This window comes from Palaemon carinicauda, chromosome 22, assembly GCF_036898095.1.
Source record: "Palaemon carinicauda isolate YSFRI2023 chromosome 22, ASM3689809v2, whole genome shotgun sequence".
Taxonomy (NCBI): domain Eukaryota; kingdom Metazoa; phylum Arthropoda; class Malacostraca; order Decapoda; family Palaemonidae; genus Palaemon; species Palaemon carinicauda.
In genome coordinates, this window is record NC_090746.1 from 13,762,164 (window position 1) to 13,787,678 (window position 25,515).

General features: G+C 36.5%; 1 long non-coding RNA gene across 2 annotated transcripts in view; it reads left to right on the forward strand.

Moving 5' to 3' along the window:
• Window positions 1–24,029, forward strand: part of LOC137616329 (uncharacterized) — a 63,554-nt gene extending 39,525 nt beyond the window's left edge. For both annotated transcript variants that reach the window (XR_011039395.1, XR_011039396.1), the window contains exons 5-8: window positions 3,060–3,287; window positions 15,079–15,305; window positions 20,618–20,845; window positions 23,934–24,029. This is a non-coding gene — a long non-coding RNA (uncharacterized lncRNA). The remainder of the gene's footprint in view (window positions 1–3,059; window positions 3,288–15,078; window positions 15,306–20,617; window positions 20,846–23,933) is intronic.
• The last annotated feature ends 1,486 nt before the right edge of the window (window positions 24,030–25,515 follow it).

Sequence of the window (25,515 nt, forward strand, 5' to 3'; positions counted from 1 at the left end):
GGGGAAGGCTGAGGATTTGAAATTATGCCCGGTCCGTGCCGTTAGAAAATACCTTGAAAGGACGGCTCATCTCCGGCCAGGCATCGAGCCTTTTCGTCTCCACGGGTGTGACTAAGAAACAGGTATCCAAGAACACCATTTCCTTCTGGTTGAGACAAGTTATTGCCAGGGCCTACAGGGAAGAAGCTCTGGCCTTGCCAGGCGTCCCCAAACCCCATGACATCAGGGGTCTGAGTACGTCCTTAGCCTTTGAGAAAAACATGGCAGTGGGTCAGATTCTTCGAGCAGGTACCTGGTCTAACCAGTCAACCTTTACTGCCCATTACCTCAAGGACTACTCGAGGAAGTCCTTAGACGGGTTCTCCATTGGAACAGTCATCTCCGCTCTCCAAGTGGTTTAACGGTAAAAGCCCCAGGATCAATCGTGGATAGCAAACCGGGAGACACAGGTTCGTTTCCTTTCACCCTATTCCCCGTTTTTCCCTATCCTTATCGGAGAGAACCCTCTTGTAACCATTGGATAACACGTTTCTCCTCAACTACGTTACTGGATTCAACATCAGAAGAAGTTTTTCAAAGGGTGAGTACTTAAACACTAACGTGAGCTCTTTGTGTAGTTACCCTATCGTCCGTTTTCCTAGTATTTTTCGTTTATACCTAGGCCTCTTGGCTTCCGCTTACTGGGTCTGATAGTCAGAAAGGCACTCCCGCCTCCTAAAGTGTAAGTCTCCTAAGAAAGTAGTTTGAGGTAAGTATTCGTGTTGGAACAAATAAAAAATTTTAAGTAATTTTTATTTTTCCTAACATACTTACCGAGAACTACTTTCGGGTAATGGCCCTCCCTTCCTTCCCCGAGTGCCTCTCTGCCCTTGCGAGGATTGTGCAACATCCGAAGAACTTACTGACGGTCACGACCCAGGCGGACCTCGACCTAGCGCAAAAGCTACCCTCGGGGCACGTTCTCTTACACCCGTGATAGCCCTTCATAGAAAACGGGTTTTAGAGTATCCTACACAAAACTCTGGTCGGTAGAGAGGAGATTACAGGTAACTCCTAAGAAAGTAGTTCTCGGTAAGTATGTTAGGAAAAATAAAAATTACTTAAAATTTTTGATTTTGAGATATTTATTAAAAGAATTGAAGACCTGATTAGTAAACCTTAACCCTGGTATTTTAAGAACAGTAACAACAATAAATTAGAGGATTATAGATCTTTCATTTATAAACTATAAAATTTTTAATAAAAACCAAGAATAATAGACATGAAATAGAATAGTGTGTTTGAGTGTACCCTCAAGCAAGAGAACTCTACCCCAAGACATTGGAAGTCCATAGTACAGAGGCTATGGCACTACCCAATACCCAAGACTAGAGAACAATGGTTTGATTTTGGAGTGTCCTTCTCCAAAATGAGCTGCCTACCATAGATAAAGCCTTTTCTACCCTTACCGGGATGAAAGTAGCCAATGAACAATTACAGTGCAGTAGTTAGCCTTGTGGTGCCAAGTGAATGAAGATAATTTGTACTTTAAAATTGAAAAGAAAGAGAGACTGGCGCATCAGTTACCACTTACTGCTAGAATATAGCTTTGTTTACTAAAGGGAAAGAGAATGGAAAAATTTTACTGATGAATGTCGACTAAGCCGACCTGGAAAAAGCAATATGAACATCAGATGAATATAGAAATAAATTTTGTTAGTAAAGTTTTTTTATATTATTGATAAAGATCTTTTGTTGTGATGTAATTTGTATTTCTTTGATTTTGATGTCACTTAGTATTAGGATATTTATGCGCATCAGAAGGGAAATTTTTTTTTTTTTTGGAGAAAATTTTCTTCCCTTAATTCACTATGTCGAGGCGTGTCATTTAGGTCCGACAAGATTATATAAGGGAACCTCATTAAAAAATGTAATGTAGGACCAATTTGATTACTAATGATGTAAGTTGGTATTACTGGCAGTTAAGGAAGACAAAACAGATGCCTTAAAGTTGGCGAGTCATTATCTTGTAATGTACTGAATCTGGGAAAAGTATATCGTTGGGCTGAATATGTTGAATGGGAAAGAAATTTCCCCACGGCTACCTCCGCTACCTTATCCTGTTTTGATGTGCAAACAGCTCAAGAAGGGAGGGACATTCGAGACATATTATGTAATCCTAATAAACTGTACAGCTGGATTAATGCTAAACGAACAGGGGTCAGTGCTGTGAGTGCTAAAGCTGATCCAACAGAAATCAACCCTCTAGGAACCTCTATTTCAGTTTTACAGATGCCTCAAACTTTAAAGATTAGGAACCTTGTCCTTCACCTAGGAAATACGATAGCCTTCCCTAGAGAAACCTGGCACTGAGGAAAAACCGTGAGACCGAATTAAGTCGCAGTCAAATAGTCTTGATTCCAAACAAACTGAAGATGCTAAACCTATTTAACATGGAGGTTTCAGCCTCCGAGAAATCTCTTAGAACCAACACGTCCCCGGGGTTAACACCTCTGTCCCTTTCTGAGCTGAGAAATTTATTTTTCATTATGTATACCATATACAGTACTTAATATAAGTGTGTCTTAGCACAGACTTGCAGGGCATATCTCAGGGCATATCTCCTAAGAATGCTGGATTCCAGTTCAAAACATTTTACCTGCCAGTTACATCAACATTCATATGTATCATATGAAAAGGTGATAAAAATGTTACTGATGATCGGTAATCATTACTATTGAAGTGGCGATCATTATAGACTTTCAAACTTTTCTATTTGGTACTTTGATATTTCATCTTGAGTACCTGACATTCATACAGCCTAGTATGTTAGGATTCATTTCTTGTTTCTTTTTATGACTGGTGTTGTAGCTCCTTAGCTGTTGATATTTAATGGAATTTATTTAATGCTTTAGGTTCTTCAATTGTGTAATGATGTATAAAAAAGTGAATGAAATCCATGAATTATAACTCCTCGTCACTACCTCTGAACATGATGCAAGCAAGCACTGTATCACCGTTTAATTTGACAAAATTTGAGTCATGAATTGATTACTGTAGTTCATTTTTGGTCTTTTCAGGTCCAGTTGATGACGTACATTAGGGAAATGAAAGGTCGAAGTGTCTAGTTGACTGTTCTGTTAATAGAAGTATTTTCATTGCAATATCAAGTTGATTGATTGTTGCAAAAAGAAATTATGACAGAGGAAAGCAATTGGAAATTGAATGAAATAAAGCTGTATAGACTTTAATTGAGAAATATTCCATGAAAAAATTTGGTGGAAGAAGCAGAGTATCCTCGGAGTGAAGTAAGTGGAACTTGAGATAATTTTAGTATTATTCGTAGGGATGAATTTAGTACTGAATTCAAAGAGAAAAAATCTCTAGATTTCTAGTTTTTTTCTATTAGATGTTTCTACCAATTCAGTTTAAAAAAAATGTTATTCCTAAGCAGATACAAACTGTATTTATTGGTGTGCTACTGTCTTAAGCACACATTTGAGTATGAGTTGTTTTCAGATGTATTTAAATGGTTTACTGAATACATCTTAATGGTTTTTAAGTTTTATTTTTAATAAACAACAGAGTTAAACATCTCCATCACTGGAGGAAGCTGTGTTGGTCCATATGACCAATTCTGGTGAAGTTTAGATATGAACTGAATAAATTACCGATATCACAAATATCGTATGCTTGCTTTAATTTAGCCAAGTGACGGAATCGGAAGACACCTGCATCCGGTGACGTCACAAACTTTCACACGAGGAGACAATGTGTTGACGTTAAGAAAGAATGTCAATTTGCCGTCTTTGCATTATACATCCTGTTTACAATTTGAATGACTACAGCAAATCTCAGGGTTAGCTCTTCCAACCAACATGACATATTACGTCATTTGTTTTAAACATGTAATATTACTATTCTAACTATTACATAAGCTCGGCCAGCTATCTCAATTTTTTTTACAAAAATTTAACAACAAGCCGAAACATGGTTATTAGGTGTTACTGGACATACGTATTATTCTTTGTTTAACTTTTCGTCATAATCAACTGAGGACGAATGTCCAAATAGGCACATTAAAAAATAATAACAATAATGCATACAAAAAAGATATTACCAAAGCAAAAAGAAAAATGCATGATAAAAGCAAGATCATATATATGGTACATTGCTAGCAAATGATTACATGGTACCAAAAAACAAAATAAATTCTGACTTACAAATGATTCGGTAACTTGATAAAGAATAATTGTTACCTTTGTCAGAAACAAGATACTCAATTTTTAGTGCACAAACACGAATTCCTGGTACGTACACGTACCACGGTTTCGTACATATATATATATATATTTATATATAGGGCTGATATATTTTATTAGATGCCCATAGATTCTGTTATACAGTATATTTTATCATTTTTTTTTTCTCTTCTTTTTTTTTTTAACATTCCGGCTTATATACTTTTATTAGATGCCGAGAGAAAAAAATGATTTATATCCTTTTTTATTTTATTTTTTAAATGTTGTTTTAAATGTATTTTTAACAATGCAAATGTAGAGAATTTCTTTAATTACATATTACTAGCGTACTAATCAGCTTTTCATACAAACATCTTCCCGACAAATTACTCCCTTAGCGAATGAGGTGGCCACTCATACAGCTTTGAACTGGATCAGGTAGGGGGTATTGTCAGGGCTATGCAACTCGTTCCTTTGTAGCTGCTTGCTGTGCCGTAACCTACGCCAAACAAGGATGTTCACGGCGATAAATATCATCACCGTGACACTCAAACTAGCCAGTATTATGGGGTGAAGAATCTCTTTATAAGTCGGTGACAGGTGGTCCTTTTCGGTAAGTTTCATCAACTGCTTTGCCACACGACCGTTGTAAGGGAGAGGAAGTGCTGGCATTGTAGAGGTCCACGTGAAGTTCGCGAAGTAGGCTCGTTCTCTGATGATTCTCCGTAGGCCAGTCACCATGGAATTCGGGGAAGTCCCGATACAGCCATCTGCTGCGACGAAGATGTGGTTGAAGGATGTGGATCCGTCAGGGCATGATACATTGAAGCCGTCCTTGTCGTATCGTATCCACGAGCCATTATTTAGTCTGCAATTGAATTCTTTATTGTCAAAGGGATAAAGCTTATCCAGACAATTTTCACTTGTATGGGAGAGAGCACCGTCTAGCACTATACCTAACTCGCATGAATCCATTAAGTTTTTACGGAATTCAAATGAGTCAGCTGTACATATTTTTCTATCCATTGCGTCTGAACAGTGAGTTAATTGATTTAAGTCTTTAATGACCGTATATGTTTCCTTGTCTGGGGAAATCAATACGTGTCCTGTCAAACTGGATATTACTGGATTTGAGTGATTCGTCATGAAAGTCGGAAATGGTGATATCCTGTAAGATTGCCAGGCATCAGAAGAATCAAAGGGAATTGTAATCCTAATCTTGTTATTATCTACGTTTACTGTAATTAGGCTGTAATAAAATTCTAACCTATGTTCGTCTAACAAAGGAACATAGCCTAGTTTATCCCTTCCGTTCTCCAGAACTAATTTTAAGTAACGTATAGGCAACAAATGGGGCGACAATACACCTTTAGTTGCTAACGTGATAGCTTCTACATAATCCTTGGATTTCTCAATGAAATGTGCAATTCTGTTATGTATGTGATCTATCTTTGAATCATAATACGTTAATGTTGCCAACAAATCCTGTACTTCCATAATTTTAACGATATTATCTGAATGTTCATTTAACAAATCCATAATTTTATTGATTGAAGCTAACTGATCCCTTAGTTCTGACATAATCAATTCATCTTTATGAGTCAAGAACTCAATTTTCTTATTTTGATTACTAATTTTAAGACGATTGGAAAGTCCTAAACCTAAACTTGCAACAGACCCAAAGATGCTTAATGCAGCATAAACGAACGGATTCCGTCTTTCTTTATGTTCGTGTCCTACAGTCCACATCAAAAGGTCATAAGCCAAAGATCCTGTCTCGCCAGTCTTATTTTTCAAGTCATCAGATAGCATCTCTGCAACATTTAATGTTGATCCAAGCAAACTCTTAGTAGTCAAATGAAAATGTCTCCTATGCAACTCATCCAATGATGCAGAAAACCTTGAAATGGCGGTTCTTAAGCTAGTGACATCATTCTCTTGAAGAAAAATTGCTTGCATATGCACTTCGACAATTACGTTGGTTGATGTAATAAAAATGTCTTCTTGTCTTTCAACTATATTGCCATATTTAATATATATATTCTTAGTCTTAGAACTCATCCCATACGAGAAAAATGTCTGAGCGAACAATATCACTCCCAACAACAAAAAATTCATCTTGGAAACCTGTAACGAGAAAAAACATATGTAATTACTCCTGTATTAAAAAGAAAACTTTTAGTCACACAAAATAAAATTTTTCCTCACTTCTTTTCCTCTCTTTTCTTTTTAATTTCTTATGTGAGACAATGGTACTATTCTCTCATCCGTGGGTTGGGCTACGTTTTGAATTCTAAACCTATTGGCCGTTAATGTTTCCAAAATGTTAAATGGGCCTTCAAACTTAGGTGTTAGTTTATAGTTGAGCTCTTTTCTGACATTGATTTGAATATAGATGTTATCACCCACGGTATATGTTTTAGTTGGTTTCGCTATTTTATCATGATTCCTTTTCATTATGATTTGTGATTCTTCTAAATTCTTTCGAAGGATATCATATCGACTTATACTTGCATTTATACATTCTTTTAAAGGATTTGATAGATTAGTTGTAGGCGTTAATACATGGAAAGGTGTTCTAACTGGGGTACCATACAATGCTTCATGCGGTGACATTTTAATTGATATATGATATGAATGATTCAGAGTACTCAGTGCCGCCGGTATTGCAATATCCCAGTTGGGGTCTGATCCCCCTAGTGTTACCCTCAATATATTTAATATCTTCCTATTTGCTCTTTCCACTAGCCCATTCGACTCTGGGTGATATATCATGGTATTAATCTTCTTTATGTTGAGGAATTCACACAATGAGGTAAGAAAGTGATTATTAAATTCACCACCCGAGTCTGAGATTATCATGTATGGAATTCCATGTTTACAAATGTAACACTCGTAAAACTTCCTAGCGCATTCAATCGCAGTTTTAGTTTTAAGCGCTATTAGTTCTGTATATCGAGTTAAAGCATCTATAATTACTAAGAGGTGCTTATTTCCTCTGTCTGACTCGTAAAATCCTGTTAACAAATCTAAATGTATTCTTTCAAAGGGTTGATTGGGAACAGGATAAGCTCCTAAGCTGACAGGTGTTTTCGTATGCCCTTTGTTTTCCTGACATGTGCGACAATTAGCTATGTGTCTTTTTATATCTGTAAGTTGTATGCCAATAAAACAATGATTTGGCTTTCTGTGACATTAATGAGAACCCAGGGTGTCCATGTAATGGATTTGAATGCAACCAATTCAGGACAGTGGAAATAAGTGAGATTGGTACTACTACCTGGTCGTTAGTTACATGTGGTGTATTGCGGGTTTTCCTTGTCACAGTCCTACACAGAATATTATCTTTGATTATATAATTCTGCTGCTTATACTTTATATATTCTTTTTCTTTATGATTGCCTTTCAAAGCATTTATAATTGTTTCTATTTTCTGATCTTTTCTTTGCTCAGTCTGTAACAATTCAGCACTCCAGCCTAAATCTTCTTGTTCAGATATTGTTTTTACAATAGGCATGGATGTTGATATATCTATTAATTCAGCTAAAGACTCCGTACAAGATGACACGGGGTTGCGTGATAATGCATCCGCAATGATATTTGCTTTCCCAGGTAAATACCCGATTCTTGCGCCAAAATCTTGAATGATTAAATGCCACCGAGTTCGTTTAGGGCTGTGATTGAAGCCTTTAAAGAACTCTGTTAGTGGTTTATGATCAGTAAGAACCTTGACGGGATAACCGTAAATTATGAACTTAAAATGCACTAGCGAATTAACAATAGCTAGTCCTTCCTTGTCTATTACTGCATACTTACTTTCGGAAGTTCTCAATTTTCGAGAATAGAAAGCTATCGGGAAAAACTGTTTATCATATTGCTGAAGCAATACCCTTCCTACTCCTAAGTCTGAGGCGTCTGTTGCAATGAAGAATTCCTTACCGAAGTCAGGAAATTTTAAGATAGGAGAACTACACAGTTCATCTTTCAAAGTATTAAACGCCTGTTGATGTTGCTCAGACCATATGAAATCTACGCCCTTCTTCGTGAGATCAGTTAAAGGAGCGGCTATTATTGAATAGTTGCGTATAAAACGCCTGTAATATCCACTACAACCCAGAAATTGCTGTATTCCCTTGACATTAGTAGGTATGGGAAAATTACGTATAGCCGACACCCTATCATGGACTACTTTAAGACCTTGGCTTGACACCATGAAACCCAAATATATTAATTCTGTTTTGAAAAATTCACACTTACTAATCTTTACCCTTAAGTTATGTTGTCTCAATCTCTGTAGTACTAGTTCTAACTTACGTAGATGTTCTTCTAAGGTGTTGGAAAAGATTACAAGATCATCCATATAGGCATGCAATATATCCCCTAACAAGTCTCCAAACACTATGTTAATCATTCTTGTAAATGTTATAGGAGCACAACGTAAACCAAAAGGCATCCGTAAAAATTCATAATGTCCCCTGGCTGTGCTGAAGGCTGTGTATGGGATACTATCTTCTTCTAATGATATCTGGTGAAAGCCTTTAAGTAAGTCCAAACTGGTAAAATATTTATTCTGACCTAACAAAGACAAAATATCGTCAGTACATGGCACTGGGAATCGATCAGGGATCGTTTCCTCGTTTAGACGACGAAAGTCGACGCAGATACGCCATGTTCGATCTTTTTTCGGTACAACTATTAAAGGAAAATTATAAGGGCTATTTGATTTTCTAATGACTCCTTCCTCTAACATTTTACCTACTTCATCATTTATTTCATTCTGGAATTTCATAGGGAGTCTGTACGAGGGTACATATATAATTTTTTTCTTGTCTTTTAACCTTATTTGATGCTCGATCACATCTGTTTTTCCTAAGGATCCATCCGTAGTGGAAAAAACATCTGTATATTTAGTTAAAAGTTCAAAAATTTTCTGCTGAATTTCTTCGTCTTGAATGTCCTTACTGATTTTATTTTTAATAGATCGTAAAAGGGATTCATCCGCAACTGATTGAGAGTGATTGATTTCAGCAACGGTAAGAATACGATGTTTATAAACTTCTACATCCAAGATATGTTGATTTTTGTGAATTACTAAAGTGTTATTTAAATGATTACAGACTTCGATATTACATTGCTGATGTGAGCCTACTGTATAAATAGCTTGTGTGACAGACAATCCGTTAGTTTTCAAAGTATCGGAAAGGATTAATATTTCAGATCCCTGTAGTGTTTTCTTTATTTGCACTATTAAATTCGAAGGTATGTTTGGTTCGATATATTGCGTGCAAGAAGATATTACGGGTGAACGAGAATTCTGCTGGGTCGCGTATATTATTTCTTTATTAGTGAGACAAGTTATTGGTTCTTCAACGTACGTTACGGTTACATTTGTCGTCTCCTTTTTATCCAAAACTGACTTTAAAGTATTAGAAGACTTATAGAATTTCCCTTTGATATACACGCCGTGCTTTGCTGGAGCTAAGATAATGTTTTGATTTCCCATAGATGGGTATCCTATAATTACAGCTGGATACATATTAATGTTTTTCACAACAACAAATGTATCGGCAAACGTGCGATTACCGACTCTGAACTGAATATGAGTTATGCCTATGACGTTTAATTCATTATTTCCTATACCTGAAAGTCTAATTCCTGATTTTTCAATCGGAAAGTTCGAAAACAACAAATGATGCGTCTTCAAATCCATAATATTACGTGGACTACCAGTGTCAAAAAATAACGTAAAGGATTTGTGTTCTAAATTTACAGCATATAAGGTTGGCCGTAACTCATTTTGGCTTATTATTGTATGAATTCGTTGCAAATCTACGGGAGCATGCACTGTTTTACTTAATTCGGCCGTGTGTTTCATAGGAAAATCTATTGTCTCACAATTATCTGATAAAACATTAAATTGATTATTCAATACTATTGATGTTGACATAAATGACCTTGACCCAACATCACTCTCTTCCCCTCTAGAGTTAACTATGTGGTATTTGCTTTGCTCTGCACATTCTGAAAATTAGGCTGACTTTGCGAGGTCTGGTTTGACGGCCCAGGCTCAGCGATATTTGAAGAAGTGTTTGTTTGTTTCGGACTCTGAACTGCATTGACATTTTGTTGTTTCTTTTTATTGTTAAAATGAGGATTTTTCTTTTTATTTCCATATGGAACTGACTGTGGAATTGACTGTGTATTTCTAGGATATTGTTGTGTCTTACGCGCGTAACATTGACTATAAGAATGTGATGCTGTGTTGTGAACTGAACAAAATTTCGTTCTACAGTCTGCGCTTATGTGACCTTGACGTTTGCAGTTGTAACACGTCACTCCCGCTACTGGATTGTTAATTACGTTCACTGTTTGTGGTTTTGTTTCATTCTTAGCAAAAACTTGAGTTAACACGGGATCGAGATCTGGACACTTGGACATGTGTTTCTTTATCTGTTTATAGACATCCAATTCCGTACTTGCAGGCATTAACTTCTTATCAAAGCACCGCACTAAAGCTTCAGGCAACATAAGTGTCATGCAAGTTAAATACATTAATCGTAAAAAATCTTTCACGGAGATGTTATCGTTAGTAACCCAAGTGGAATTACCTAAAATGTCCTGATATTCGTTAAGCCTATCAGCTATGAGAGCTGCTCTCTCAACAACATTAAGCCGATTCATAGTGGCTTGATTAAGTGTATTTCGTAACGTTAACACTACATCCAAAGCTTCCTCACCCCCATAAATCGCGCGTAACCTAACTTTGAAATCATCCCAAGTAACTGCTTCCTGAAATGAAACACCTCTTAAATACGCACTCGCATCCCCCTTAGAAAAATCTATAAAACTTTTAGCTTCTTGTAATTGTACAAAAGGATCTACGATTTGTTTGGCATTTAAATGGGCATCAACGGATGAAATCCATGACTCCACATTTTGTGGCAAGAACCCGTTGACACGACCTTGAAAAGGAAGGATTGCTGACCTGGCATTTACAAGCGTCACAATTGGAGGAGGATTAGCCTGGCCTACACCACTAGGTCCAGGGGTAGGGCTGACAGGAGGAGCCATGACTGCTGTATTTTTTTTTTTTCTATCTCTTTGACCCCTTTCAATCCTATCAAAATATCTATATGAGTACAGACGCCCACTGCGTAAACGCATATGTATAATAAAATTCCCCCAACAATGTTACTAATCCCAATACATTTCCCCCCCAAGAGTTTATGAAAGAAAAAGGAATTAGCACAAAGAAAGAAAAATTCTAAATGAGAATTCGGAGTTTCTTATAACAAAGTTTAGGAATTCACTCACCCCAGTAATAATTGACTAACGACTTGTGATAACTACACTTCACTGCCCAAACTGAAATGAATACAAAATCTCTGTACTTAGCTTTATATGAAGTCGACACGTCCTCTCTCTCTCTCTCTCTCTCTTGATGTTTTGTTAGCGATGTCTCGTTCTAGTTTCTTGTTGAATGTAGTTCTTCCTGGATATGTCTTGCAATTGTTGAACGCCAGTCCTTGGGTTTCCTAGGATGTTGATTGAAGATTCAAGTTGTATACTAACATATGTTGATGTTAGCTTGTCCGTTGGACTTAGTCAAAATTGTAGATTCTTGTAGATAGTTTTGAGTTCTTGAAGATCTTTATCAGGTATTACAGCTTTTATTTTGAAGTCTTGAAGATCATTCTCTGGTTTTACAGCTATTTATTTTGAAGTCTTGAAGATATTTCTCTAATTCTTAGAGTTTAATCGCTGTCTTAGAGTTTAACCGCTGCCACCATTTATTGGTGTGCTACTGTCTTAAGCACACATTTGAGTATGAGTTGTTTTCAGATGTATTTAAATGGTTTACTGAATACATCTTAATGGTTTTTAAGTTTTATTTTTAATAAACAACAGATTTAAACATCTCCATCACTGGAGGAAGCTGTGTTGGTCCACATGACCAATTCTGGTGAAGTTTAGATATGAACTGAATAAATTACCGATATCACAAATATCGTATGCTTGCTTTAATTTAGCCAAGTGACGGAATCGGAAGACACCTGCATCCGGTGACGTCACAAACTTTCACACGAGGAGACAATGTGTTGACGTTAAGAAAGAATGTCAATTTGCCGTCTTTGCATTATACATCCTGTTTACAATTTGAATGACTACAGCAAATCTCAGGGTTAGCTCTTCCAACCAACATGACATATTACGTCATTTGTTTTAAACATGTAATATTACTATTCTAACTATTACATATTTAGTCATTTATATGGGGGTTACTACTAATCATGTTTTCTCTGCTTGGCCAATCAAAATTGCAACGCATGCATAAGGAGCAGGCAGGAGCTTGCCTTACGCGTCTCCACCACACTTGATGGTGAAGTGAAGAGGTTATGCTCTCACTTCTCTACGATTGAACATTTTGCTTTCTTTTTGTTTACCTTTTCAGTGTTTAGATCTCATAACTGGGTTTTTTTTTTTTTCTTTTTTTTAATTGACATCATTTGAGTGACTATTCATTAACTGAGAAATATGAGTGAGTTCTTATGTCTCGTAAATGTCATTATTTATGTTTTTTACTCAAACTTCAATAGCGACTATTGTGGTGTTCTTATGGTCAGGCAGACATGGACACATCCTCTGTGTCTGTCTTGCCTAGACAAGAGATATTCAAGAGAATCTCCATGTAACCACTAGGGAGTGAACTCCTTCCCAATGGGAGAGATATTATTCTTGTCTCAGGAAACTTAAGAAGATTTCTATGTTGCCGAGTCTCCCGCAACAGAAGTTAGAGAAATTTCATTCTAAGCAGTGAGACCCTCCCTTCAGGTTTTCATATTTTTCATGTTATGCAGATGAGACGTTCACCCTTAAAGTGTCTGAAGTGTGAAAGCATCTCTGCAGTCACAGAGGGACGTTTTGAGTTGAGCTTGTTATCACTCCCCCCCTTTGTACTGAGGCAACCTTATTGGAAGGTCCAGATTACCAGTCTCCATCTCGTATTAATGAGAAAGGCCTGCCTCGTACGCCTAGGGATTCTCGCCAGAAAACTCCTCTTAAGATAGCCCAGAATAAATCAAAAGATTTGTGATCTCTCTACTATGAGGGTGGTTTGACGGCTTAGGCTGTGGCCCCCCCCCCCCCCCCCATTTTGTTCTAAGCTGGCCTCTCCTTGCAAGCCTGTTAATGCTTTGAAGTTGAATGTGATTAGTCCTGCCCTGCCAAGAATTTATTGAAGGATTCAGTTAGGCTTTGATATTCAGATTAACAAATCCAAACGCGCTGCTATATCTAAACATGATGACATCACTGAATGTGCCGCCTTATCTCAGCGCGTGATGATGTCATCACGCGCTGAGATAAAGCGGCGCACTCAGTGATATCCTTCTGTTTAGATACAGCAGCGCATTTGGATTTGGTAATCTGAATATCACAAGTGAAGAATTTTCTTCACACAATACAAGCTTACAACTCTAATTCTTTATGCGCAAGACAAGCTTACAAATCATCCCAGGTTATCCCCCACAAGAACAGATCATGTGTGCGTGAGAACTTTTCTCAGCAAAGCATTAAGTTTGAGATGTCCTCCCTAAAAAGTCCGGGTGGTGGCCTAATTTATGGTCCTACGCACATGATTGATGAGCGTATCATGTGCGAGTAGAATGATCGTCTGTGCAGGGGATATCTTTCACATAACATGAAAGGTGAAAATAAGAAAGAATCCTTATACCCTACTTTTACAATGGAAATCTAGTCTGACTTAAGAGTCAACCTGACTAAGAGGTGTAGACGAGGCCCGGGGCAAATACAAAACTGAGGCCTATCAGTCGATAAGTTGTTTGCTTGTAATGCACTGAATCTGGGAAAAGTAAATCGTTCAGCTGAATGTGTTGAAAGGAAAAGAAGTTTCCCCACGCCTACCTCCGCCTCCTTATCTAGCCTTAATGTGCTTACAGCTGGAGGAAAGTACTCATAATTTTGACAGCTGGATTCATACTAAACCAACAAGGGCCATTGTTGTGAGCACTAGTGCTAACCCAACAGAAGTCAACTCTCGGAATCTCCGTCAGTTTCAGAGATGCCTCAAGCTACAAGGATTAGGAACCTCGTCCTTCACCTAGGAAAAATGATAGTCTTCCCTAGAGAAACCTGGCACTGAGGAAGTACTGTGAGACAGAATTAATTCGCAAACAGAATCTTAATTCGAAACAAAGTGAAGTAGCTAAACGTATTTAATATGCAAGTTTCAGCCTCGGAGAACTCTCTTAGAGCCAACAGGTCCCCTGGGTTAACACCTCTGTCCCTTTTTGAGCTGAGAAATTTATTTTTCATTATGTATACTGTACTCATATACTTTCTTTAAGTGTGTCTTAGCACAGACTTGCAGGCAGTATCACCTAAAAATGCTGGATTCCAGTTCAAAACTCTTTACCTGCAATTTACATCAACATTCATATGTATGACATAAAAAGGTAATAAAAATGTTACTCATGATCGGTAATCATTACTATTCAAGTGGCGATCATTATAGATTTTCAAACTGTTCTATTTGGTACTTTGATATTTCATCCCAAGTACCTGACATTCATACAGCCTAGTGTGTTAGGATTCATTTCTTCTTTCTTTTTGTGACTGGTGTTGTAGCTCCTTAGCTGTGGATATTCAATGGGATTTATTTAATGCTGTAGGTTCTTTAATTGTGTAATGATGTATAAAATAGTGAATGAATTCCATGAATTATATCTCATCGTCACTACCTCTGAACATGATGCAAGCAAGCAAGCACTGTATTACTGTTTAATTTGACAAGATTTGAGTGTTTTAAATTGATTAGTTATTTTTTGGTCTTTTTCAGGTCCAGTTGATGAGGTACATAAGTGGAAAGTAATGCAGAAGTGTCTAGTTGACTGTTCTGTTGATGGAATTATTTTCATTGCAATATCAAGTTAATTGATAGTTGCAATAAGAAATTGTTATGACTGAAGAGAACATGAATTGTATGTATTGAGAGACTGTATAGACTTTGAGAAATATTCGATGAAAAGGTCTTTTTTGGAAGAAGCCGAGTATCCTCAGAGTGAAGTAAGTGGAACTAAGATATAATTTTAGTATTATGTTAATCATAGGGATAATTCTATTACTGAATTCAATGAGAAAAATCTCTTAGATTTCTAGTCTTTATTTCTATTAAATATTTCTACCAATTAATTTTATAAAAGAAATTTTTAGTAGAAAAATTATATTACACAACTGTATTCAGGTTTTCTGCGTAACCACAGTTTTTTGAGTCTTAAATATATGATTCAGTCAGTGCTTGAATTACTCTATGACTGTTCGTAGTTGAATGCAAATTTTGTTTATATGTACCTCCCCTATTGTTCATAATGCCACTTCTCCAGAATCTCATTTTTGTCTATCTTTACCCATAACATTTTGAAAATTTAAAAATTTTCCCATTTTCTTTCCCATCAGTAAAGACATGCCCTAAGTAAAGGAAGGAACATTCTAGTGGCAACTGGTAACTGATCTGCCAGTCTTTTTCTTTTCCATTTGTCAGTTGTGATATCACACCTATAAAGATTGAATGTTTATTACTATAAAGATAACTTCTGCTAATTTTGCTCAGGGATTGTTTCTGGATGTTTAATTTTTACATTCTGTTTGTGTATTGTGTCAGGAAATACTTTGATTTATAGAAACATTGTGAAAAGTTTGTTTCCCTCAGGATACCTCACATGAAAGTGTGTTTCAATGGCTGCCAATCAAAATAAAAGATCATAGCACTAAGGGGGAAAAGACAGGGAACACTGTTAGTTGATTGTAGCTGGGATGACAGCAATAATGACAGGCCTCCATGTGATTATTGCTTGAAAGTGAAGGGTCATAATATGATTAGGGTAACTACTTCCCTTGAATAATCTAGAAACCTTTCATTGGAAAGAATTTTAGTAGTACAGTAGCTTAATGGCCTACCACATTGGTTTTTGCATAACATTATCTGGAAGAATGTTGGTACGCTTAGTGGCTACAGAACTTGTAGTCTAAATAATTTAAGAGTCTTTTTGGTTTTAAACTATCTCATATAAAATGAATGGGATTTTAATTCAATGATGAATTTGGTATCAATCAGAGGTGTCATTTAGAACAAGAGATATTATTTACAGACGAGCTGAAGTCCTTTATTTCAAACATCATTATTAAACATTCTGTAATCCCATTTATCAAACTATATTTTGAGATATTTATTAAAAGGATTGAAGACCTGATTAGTAAACCTTAACCTTGGTATTTTAAGAACAGTAACAACATTAAATTAGAGGATTATAGATCTTTCATTTATATATACATACATATACCAAGGCACTTCCCCCAATTTTGGGGGTTAGCCGACATCAACAATGAAACAAAACAAAAAAGGGGACCTCTACTCTCTACGTTCCTCCCAGCCTAACAAGGGACTCAACCGAGTTCGGCTGGTACTGCTAGGGTGCCACAGCCCACCCTCCCACATTATCCACCACAGTTGAAGCTTTATAATGCTGAATCTCCTACTGCTGCTACTTCCGCGGTCATCTAAGGCATCGGAGGAAGCAGCAGGGCCTACCGGAACTGCGTCACAATTGCTCGCCATTCATTCCTATTTCTAGCACGCTCTCTTGCCTCTCTCACATCTATCCTCCTATCACCCAGAGCTTCCTTCACTCCATCCATCCACCCAAACCTTGGCCTTCCTCTTGTACTTCTCCCATCAACTCTTGTATTCATCACCTTCTTTAGCAGACAGCTATTTTCCATTCTCTCAACATGGCCAAACCACCTCAACACATTCATATCCACTCTAGCTGCTAACTCATTTCTTACACCCGTTCTCACTCTCACCACTTCGTTCCTAACCCTATCTACTCGAGATACACCAGCCATACTCCTTAGACACTTTATCTCAAACACATTCAATTTCTGTCTCTCCATCACTTTCATTCCCCACAACTCTGATTCATACAACACAGTTGGTACAATCACTTTCTCATGTAGAACTCTCGTTACATTCATGCCCAACCCTCTATTTTTTACTACTCCCTTAACTGCCCCCAACACTGCAACCTTCATTCACTCTCTGACGTACATGTGCTTCCACTCCACCATTTGCTGCAACAACAGACCCCAAGTACTTAAACTGATCCACCTCCTCAAATAACTCTCCATTCAACATGACATTCAACCTCGCACCACCTTCCCTTCTTGTACATCTCATAACCTTACTCTTACCCACATTAACTCTCAACTTCCTTCTTTCACACACACTTCCAAATTCTGTCACTAATCAGCCAAGCTTCTCTTCCGCATCTGCAACCAGTACAGTATCATCCGCAAACAACAACTGATTTACCTCCCATTCATGGTCATTCTCGTCTACCAGTTTTAATCCTCGTCCAAGCACTCGAGCATTCACCTCTCTCACCACTCCATCAACATACAAGTTAAACAACCACGGCGACATCACACATCCCTGTCTCAGCCCCACTCTCATCGGAAACCAATCACTCACTTCATTTCCTATCCTAACACATGCTTTACTACCTTTGTAGAAAATTTTCACTGCTCGCAACAACCTTCCACCAACTCCATATAACCTCATCACATTCCACATTGCTTCCCTATCAACTCTATCATACGTTTTCTCCAGATCCATAAACGCAACATACACCACCTTACCTTTTGCTAATTATTTCTCGCATATCTGCCTTACTGTAAAAATCTGATTCATACAACCCCTACCTCTTCTAAATCCACCCTGTACTTCTAAGACTGTATTCTCTGTTTTATCCTTGATCCTATTAATCATTACTCTACCATACACTTTTCTAACTACGCTTAACAAACTAATACCTCTTGAATTACAACACTCATGCACATCTCCCTTACCCTTATATAGTGGTACAATATATGCACAAACCTAATCTACTGGTACCATTAACAACACAAAACACACATTAAACAATCTCACCAACCATTCAAGTATAGTCACACCCCCTTCCTTCAACATCTCAGCTTTCACACCATCCATACCAGATGCTTTTCCTACTCTCGTTTCATCTAGTGCTCTCCTCACTTCATCTATTGTAATCTCTCTCTCATTCTCATCTCCCATCACTGGCACCTCAACACCTGCAACAGCAATTATATCTGCCTCCCTATTATCCTCAACGTTCAGTAAACTTTCAAAATATTCCGCCCATCTTTTCCTTGCCTCCTCTCCTTTTAACAACCTTCCATTTCCATCTTTCACTGTCTCTTTAATTCTTGAGCCAGCCTTCCTTACTCTCTTCACTTCTTTCCAAAACTACTTCTTATTCTCTTCATATGGATGACCCAATCCCTGACCCAACCTCAGGTCAGCTGCCCTCTTTGCCTCACGTACCTTGCGCTTTACTTCCACATTTTTCTCTTTATATTTTTCATACTTCTCTATACTATTACTCTGCAGCCATTCTTCAAAAGCCCTCATTTTCTCTTCCACTTTTACCTTCACTCCTTCATTCCACCATTCACTGCCCTTTATAAACTATAAAAACTTTAATAAAAACCAAGAATAATAGACATGAAGTAGAATAGTGTTTCTGAGTGTACCTTCAAGCAAGAGAACTCTACCCCAAGACATTGAAAGGCCATACTACATAGGCTATGGCACTACCCAATACCCAAGACTAGAGAACAATGGTTTGATTTTGGAGTGTCCTCTAAAATGAGCTGCTTACCATAGATAAAGTCTCTTCTACCCTTACCATGATGAAAGTAGCCAATGAACAATTACAGTGCAGTAGTTAGCCTCGTGGTGCCAAGTGAATGAAGATAATTTGTACCTTAAAATTGAAAAGAAAGAGAGACTGGCGCATCAGTTACCACTTACTGCTAGAATATAGCTTTGTTTACTAAGGTCATCTGTTTACTAAAGGGAAAGAGAATGGAAAAAGTTTACTGATGAATGTCGACTAAGCCGACCTGGAAAAAGCAATATGAACATCAGATGAATATAGAAATAAATTTTGTTAGTAAAGTTTTTTTTATATCATTGATAAAGATCTTTTGTTGTGATGTAATATGTATTTCTTTGATTTTGATATCACTTAGTATTAGGATATTTATGCGCATCAGAAGGGAAATTTTTTTCTTTGGAGAAAATTTTCTTCCCTTAATTCACTATGTCGAGGTGTGTCATTTAGGTCCGACAAGATTATATAAGGGAACCTCATTAAAAAATGTAATGTAGGACCAATTTGATTACTAAAGATGTAAGTTGGTATTACTGGCAGTTAAGGAAGACAAAACAGATGCCTTAAAGTTGGCGAGTCGTTATCTTGTGATGTACTGAATCTGGGAAAAGTATATCGTTGGGCTGAATATGTTGAATGGGAAAGAAATTTCCCCACGGCTACCTCCGCTACCTTATCCTGTCTTGATGTGCAAACAGCTCAAGAAGGGAGGGACATTCGAGACATATTATGTAATCCTAATAAACTGTACAGCTGGATTAATGCTAAACTAACAGGGGTCAGTGCTGCGAGTGCTAAAGCTGATCCAACAGAAATCAACCCTCTAGGAACCTCTATTTCAGTTTTACAGATGCCTCAAACTTTAAAGATTAGGAACCTTGTCCTTCACCTAGGAAATACGATAGCCTTCCCTAGAGAAACCTGGCACTGAGGAAAAACCGTGAGACCGAATTAAGTCGCAGTCAAATAGTCTTGATTCCAAACAAACTGAAGATGCTAAACCTATTTAACATGGAGGTTTCAGCCTCCGAGAAATCTCTTAGAACCAACACGTCTCCGGGGTTAACACCTCTGTCCTTTTCTGAGCTGAGAAATTTATTTTTCATTATGTATACCATATACTTTTTATAAGTGTGTCTTAGCACAGACTTGCAGGGCATATCTCCTAAGAATGCTGGATTCCAGTTCAAAACATTTTACCTGCCAGTTACATCAACATTCATATGTATCATATGAAAAGGTGATAAAAATGTTACTGATGATCGGTAATCATTACTATTGAAGTGGCGATCATTATAGACTTTCAAACTTTTCTATTTGGTACTTTGATATTTCATCTTGAGTACCTGACATTCATACAGCCTAGTGTGTTAGGATTCATTTCTTGTTTCTTTTTATGACTGGTGTTGTAGCTCCTTAGCTGTTGATATTTAATGGAATTTATTTAATGCTTTAGGTTCTTCAATTGTGTAATGATGTATAAAATAGTGAATGAATTCCATGAATTATATCTCATCGTCACTACCTCTGAACATGATGCAAGCAAGCAAGCACTGTATTACTGTTTAATTTGACAAGATTTGAGTGTTTTAAATTGATTAGTTATTTTTTGGTCTTTTTCAGGTCCAGTTGATGAGGTACATTAGTGGAAAGTAATGCAGAAGTGTCTAGTTGACTGTTCTGTTGATGGAATTATTTTCATTGCAATATCAAGTTAATTGATAGTTGCAATAAGAAATTGTTATGACTGAAGAGAACATGAATTGTATGTATTGAGAGACTGTATAGACTTTGAGAAATATTCCATTAAAAGGTCTTTCTTTGGAAGAAGCCGAGTATCCTCAGAGTGAAGTAAGTGGAACTAAGATATAATTTTAGTATTATGTTAATCATAGGGATAATTCTATTACTGAATTCAATGAGAAAATTCTCTTAGATTTCTAGTCTTTATTTCTATTAAATATTTCTACCAATTAATTTTATAAAAGAAATTTTTAGTAGAAAAATTATATTACACAACTGTATTCAGGTTTTCCGCGTAACCACAGTTTTTTGAGTCTTAAATATATGATTCAGTCAGTGCTTGAATTACTCTATGACTGTTCGTAGTTGAATGCAAATTTTGTTTATATGTACCTCCCCTATTGTTCATAATGCCACTTCTCCAGAATCTCATTTTTGTCTATCTTTACCCATAACATTTTGAAAATTTAAAAATTTTCCCATTTTCTTTTCCATCAGTAAAGACATGCCCTAAGTAAAGGAAGGAACATTCTAGTGGCAACTGGTAACTGATCTGCCAGTCTTTTTCTTTTCCATTTGTCAGTTGTGATATCACACCTATAAAGATTGAATGTTTATTACTATAAAGATAACTTCTGCTAATTTTGCTCAGGGATTGTTTCTGGATGTTTAATTTTTACATTCTGTTTGTGTATTGTGTCAGGAAATACTTTGATTTATAGAAACATTGTGAAAAGTTTGTTTCCCTCAGGATACCTCACATGAAAGTGTGTTTCAATGGCTGCCAATCAAAATAAAAGATCATAGCACTAAGGGGGAAAAGACAGGGAACACTGTTAGTTGATTGTAGCTGGGATGACAGCAATAATGACAGGCCTCCATGTGATTATTGCTTGAAAGTGAAGGGTCATAATATGATTAGGGTAACTACTTCCCTTGAATAATCTAGAAACCTTTCATTGGAAAGAATTTTAGTAGTACAGTAGCTTAATGGCCTACCACATTGGTTTTTGCATAACATTATCTGGAAGAATGTTGGTACGCTTAGTGGCTACAGAACTTGTAGTCTAAATAATTTAAGAGTCTTTTTGGTTTTAAACTATCTCATATAAAATGAATGGGATTTTAATTCAATGATGAATTTGGTATCAATCAGAGGTGTCATTTAGAACAAGAGATATCATTTACAGACGAGCTGAAGTCCTTTATTTCAAACATCATTATTAAACATTCTGTAATCCCATTTATCAAACTATATTTTGAGATATTTATTAAAAGGATTGAAGACCTGATTAGTAAACCTTAACCTTGGTATTTTAAGAACAGTAACTACATTAAATTAGAGGATTATAGATCTTTCATTTATAAACTATAAAAACTTTAATAAAAACCAAGAATAATAGACATGAAATAGAATAGTGTGTCTGAGTGTACCCTCAAGCAAGAGAACTCTACCCCAAGACATTGAAAGGCCATACTACATAGGCTATGGCACTACCCAATACCCAAGACTAGAGAACAATAGTTTGATTTTGGAGTGTCCTCTAAAATGAGCTGCTTACCATAGATAAAGTCTCTTCTACCCTTACCATGATGAAAGTAGCCAATGAACAATTACAGTGCAGTAGTTAGCCTTGTGGTGCCAAGTGAATGAAGATAATTTGTACTTTAAAATTGAAAATAAAGAGAGACTGGCGCATCAGTTACCACTTACTGCTAGAATATAACTTTGTTTACTAAAGGGAAAGAGAATGGAAAAATTTTACTGATGAATGTCGACTAAGCCGACCTGGAAAAAGCAATATGAACATCAGATGAATATAGAAATAAATTTTGTTAGTAAAGTTTTTTTATATCATTGATAAAGATCTTTTGTTGTGATGTAATATGTATTTCTTTGATTTTTATATCACTTAGTATTAGGATATTTATGCGCATCAGAAGGGAAATTTTTTTTTTTTTTTTTTTTTTTTTGAGAAAATTTTCTTCCCTTAATTCACTATGTCGAGGCGTGTCATTTAGGTCCGACAAGATTATATAAGGGAACCTCATTAAAAAATGTAATGTAGGACCAATTTGATTACTAATGATGTAAGTTGGTATTACTGGCTGTTAAGGAAGACAAGACAGATGCCTTAAAGTTGGCGAGTCGTTATCTTGTGATGTACTGAATCTGGGAAAAGTATATCGTTGGGCTGAATATGTTGAATGGGAAAGAAATTCCCCCACGGCTACCTCCGCTACCTTATCCTGTCCTGATGTGCAAACAGCTCAAGAAGGGAGGGACATTCGAGACATATTAGGTAATCCTAATAAACTGTACAGCTGGATTAATGCTAAACGAACAGGGGTCAGTGCTGTGAGCACTAACGCTGACCCAATAGAAGTCAACCCTCTAGGAACCTCTATCTCAGTTTTACAGATGCCTCAAACTTTAAAGATTAGGCACCTCGTCCTTCACCTAGGAAATATGAGAGTCTTCCCCTAGAGAAACCTGGCACTGAGGAAAAACCGTGAGACCGAATTAAGTCGCAATCAAATAGTCTTGATTCCAAACAAACTGAAGATGCTAAACCTATTTAACATGGAGGTTTCAGCCTCCGAGAAATCTCTTAGAACCAACACGTCTCCGGGGTTAACACCTCTGTCCTTTTCTGAGCTGAGAAATTTATTTTTCATTATGTATACCATATACTTTTTATAAGTGTGTCTTAGCACAGACTTGCAGGGCATATCTCCTAAGAATGATGGATTCCAGTTCAAAACATTTTACCTGCCAGTTACATCAACATTCATATGTATCATATGAAAAGGTGATAAAAATGTTACTGATGATCGGTAATCATTACTATTGAAGTGGCGATCATTATAGACTTTCAAACTTTTCTATTTGGTACTTTGATATTTCATCTTGAGTACCTGACATTCATACAGCCTAGTGTGTTAGGATTCATTTCTTGTTTCTTTTTATGACTGGTGTTGTAGCTCCTTAGCTGTTGATATTTAATGGAATTTATTTAATGCTTTAGGTTCTTCAATTGTGTAATGATGTATAAAATAGTGAATGAATTCCATGAATTATATCTCATCGTCACTACCTCTGAACATGATGCAAGCAAGCAAGCACTGTATTACTGTTTAATTTGACAAGATTTGAGTGTTTTAAATTGATTAGTTATTTTTTGGTCTTTTTCAGGTCCAGTTGATGAGGTACATTAGTGGAAAGTAATGCAGAAGTGTCTAGTTGACTGTTCTGTTGATGGAATTATTTTCATTGCAGTATCATGTTGATGTATCATGTTGATAGATAGTTGCAAAAAGAAATTGTTATGAGTTGAGAAAACAACTGGAAATGTATGAATTAAAGCTGTATAGACTTTAATTGAGAACTTCCTTGATAAGGTCTTTGTTGGGAGAAGCACAATGTCCTCAGAGTAAAGTAAGTGAAACTTGAGAGTATTTTATTTATTAATGTTATTCGCAAGGATAATTCTAACAGAATTCAACAGGACAAAATTTCAGATTTCTAGTGTTTATTTCTATTATTTGTTCCTACCGATTTAATTTCATAAAAGAACTTTTTAGTGGTGGGATTATACTTTACAATTGTATTCAGGTAATTCAATATCATGATGCATCATTGTACTGATTTAAATCCTTATCATATGATTCAGTCATAGTGTTAGAATTACTAGAGTATTTGTTGTTGAATGCAAATTTTATTTATATGTACCTCCCCTATTGTTCATAATGCAACTTCTCCATAATCTAATTTTTGTCTCTCTTTACCCATAACATTTTGAAAAATTAAAAATGTTCCCAATTTGTTTCCCAACAGTGAACACATGGCCTAAGTAAAGGAAGGAACATTCTAGTGGCAAGTGGTAACTGATCAGCCAGTCTTTGTCTTTTCAATTTGCCAGTCATGTTATTTGTGATCAGACCTCGAGATTATTTGTGTCTGAGTGTACCCTCAAGCAAGAGAACTCTTACCCAAGACACTGGAAGACCATGGTACAGAGTCTATGGTACTACCCAAGACTAGAGAAAAAAGGTTTTATTTTTGGAGTGTTCTTCTCTCAGAACAGCTGCTTACCATAGCTAAAGTCTCTTCTACCTTTCCTAAGAGTAAAGTAGCCACTGAACAATTACAATGCTGTTGTTAGCCACTTGAGCAAAGAAATAAGAAATTTTAATAATACATTTTTAAAATCCTATTCTAACCTTATGTTGATAATCACAACCACCCTCCTCCCTTTTGCTTTGTAATGTCAAGAGGATAGAGATAATTTGTACTTTGAAACTAGAGAGACTGGCGCATCATTAGCATTTATGCTAAGAATGGTCCATTACTAAGATCATCTGTTTACTAAAAAGAACATGGTAGAATTATACAGGTATTATTATTATTATTACTAGCTTAGCTACTACCTTAGCCTTAGTTGGAAAAGCAGGATTATGTAAGTCCAGAGGTTCGAATGGGAAAAATAGCTCAGTGAGGAAAGGAAATAAAGAAAGTAAATGAAATGTAATGAACAATTTACATAAAATTTAGTCTTATGCGGATACAAACTTTAGAGTCATTTATATGGGGTTACTACTAATCATGTTTTCTATAACTTGCCAATCAAAGTTTTGGTTGATTGTTTTATGCTTTGTGCTGGGCAAATGCAGCGCATGCGTAAGAGCAAGCGGTAGCTAGTCTCTGCACAACGCTACTGGTCAGGAAGTGAGAGGTTGGTCTCATACTTCCTCTTTACGATGGAGTCTTTTGCACT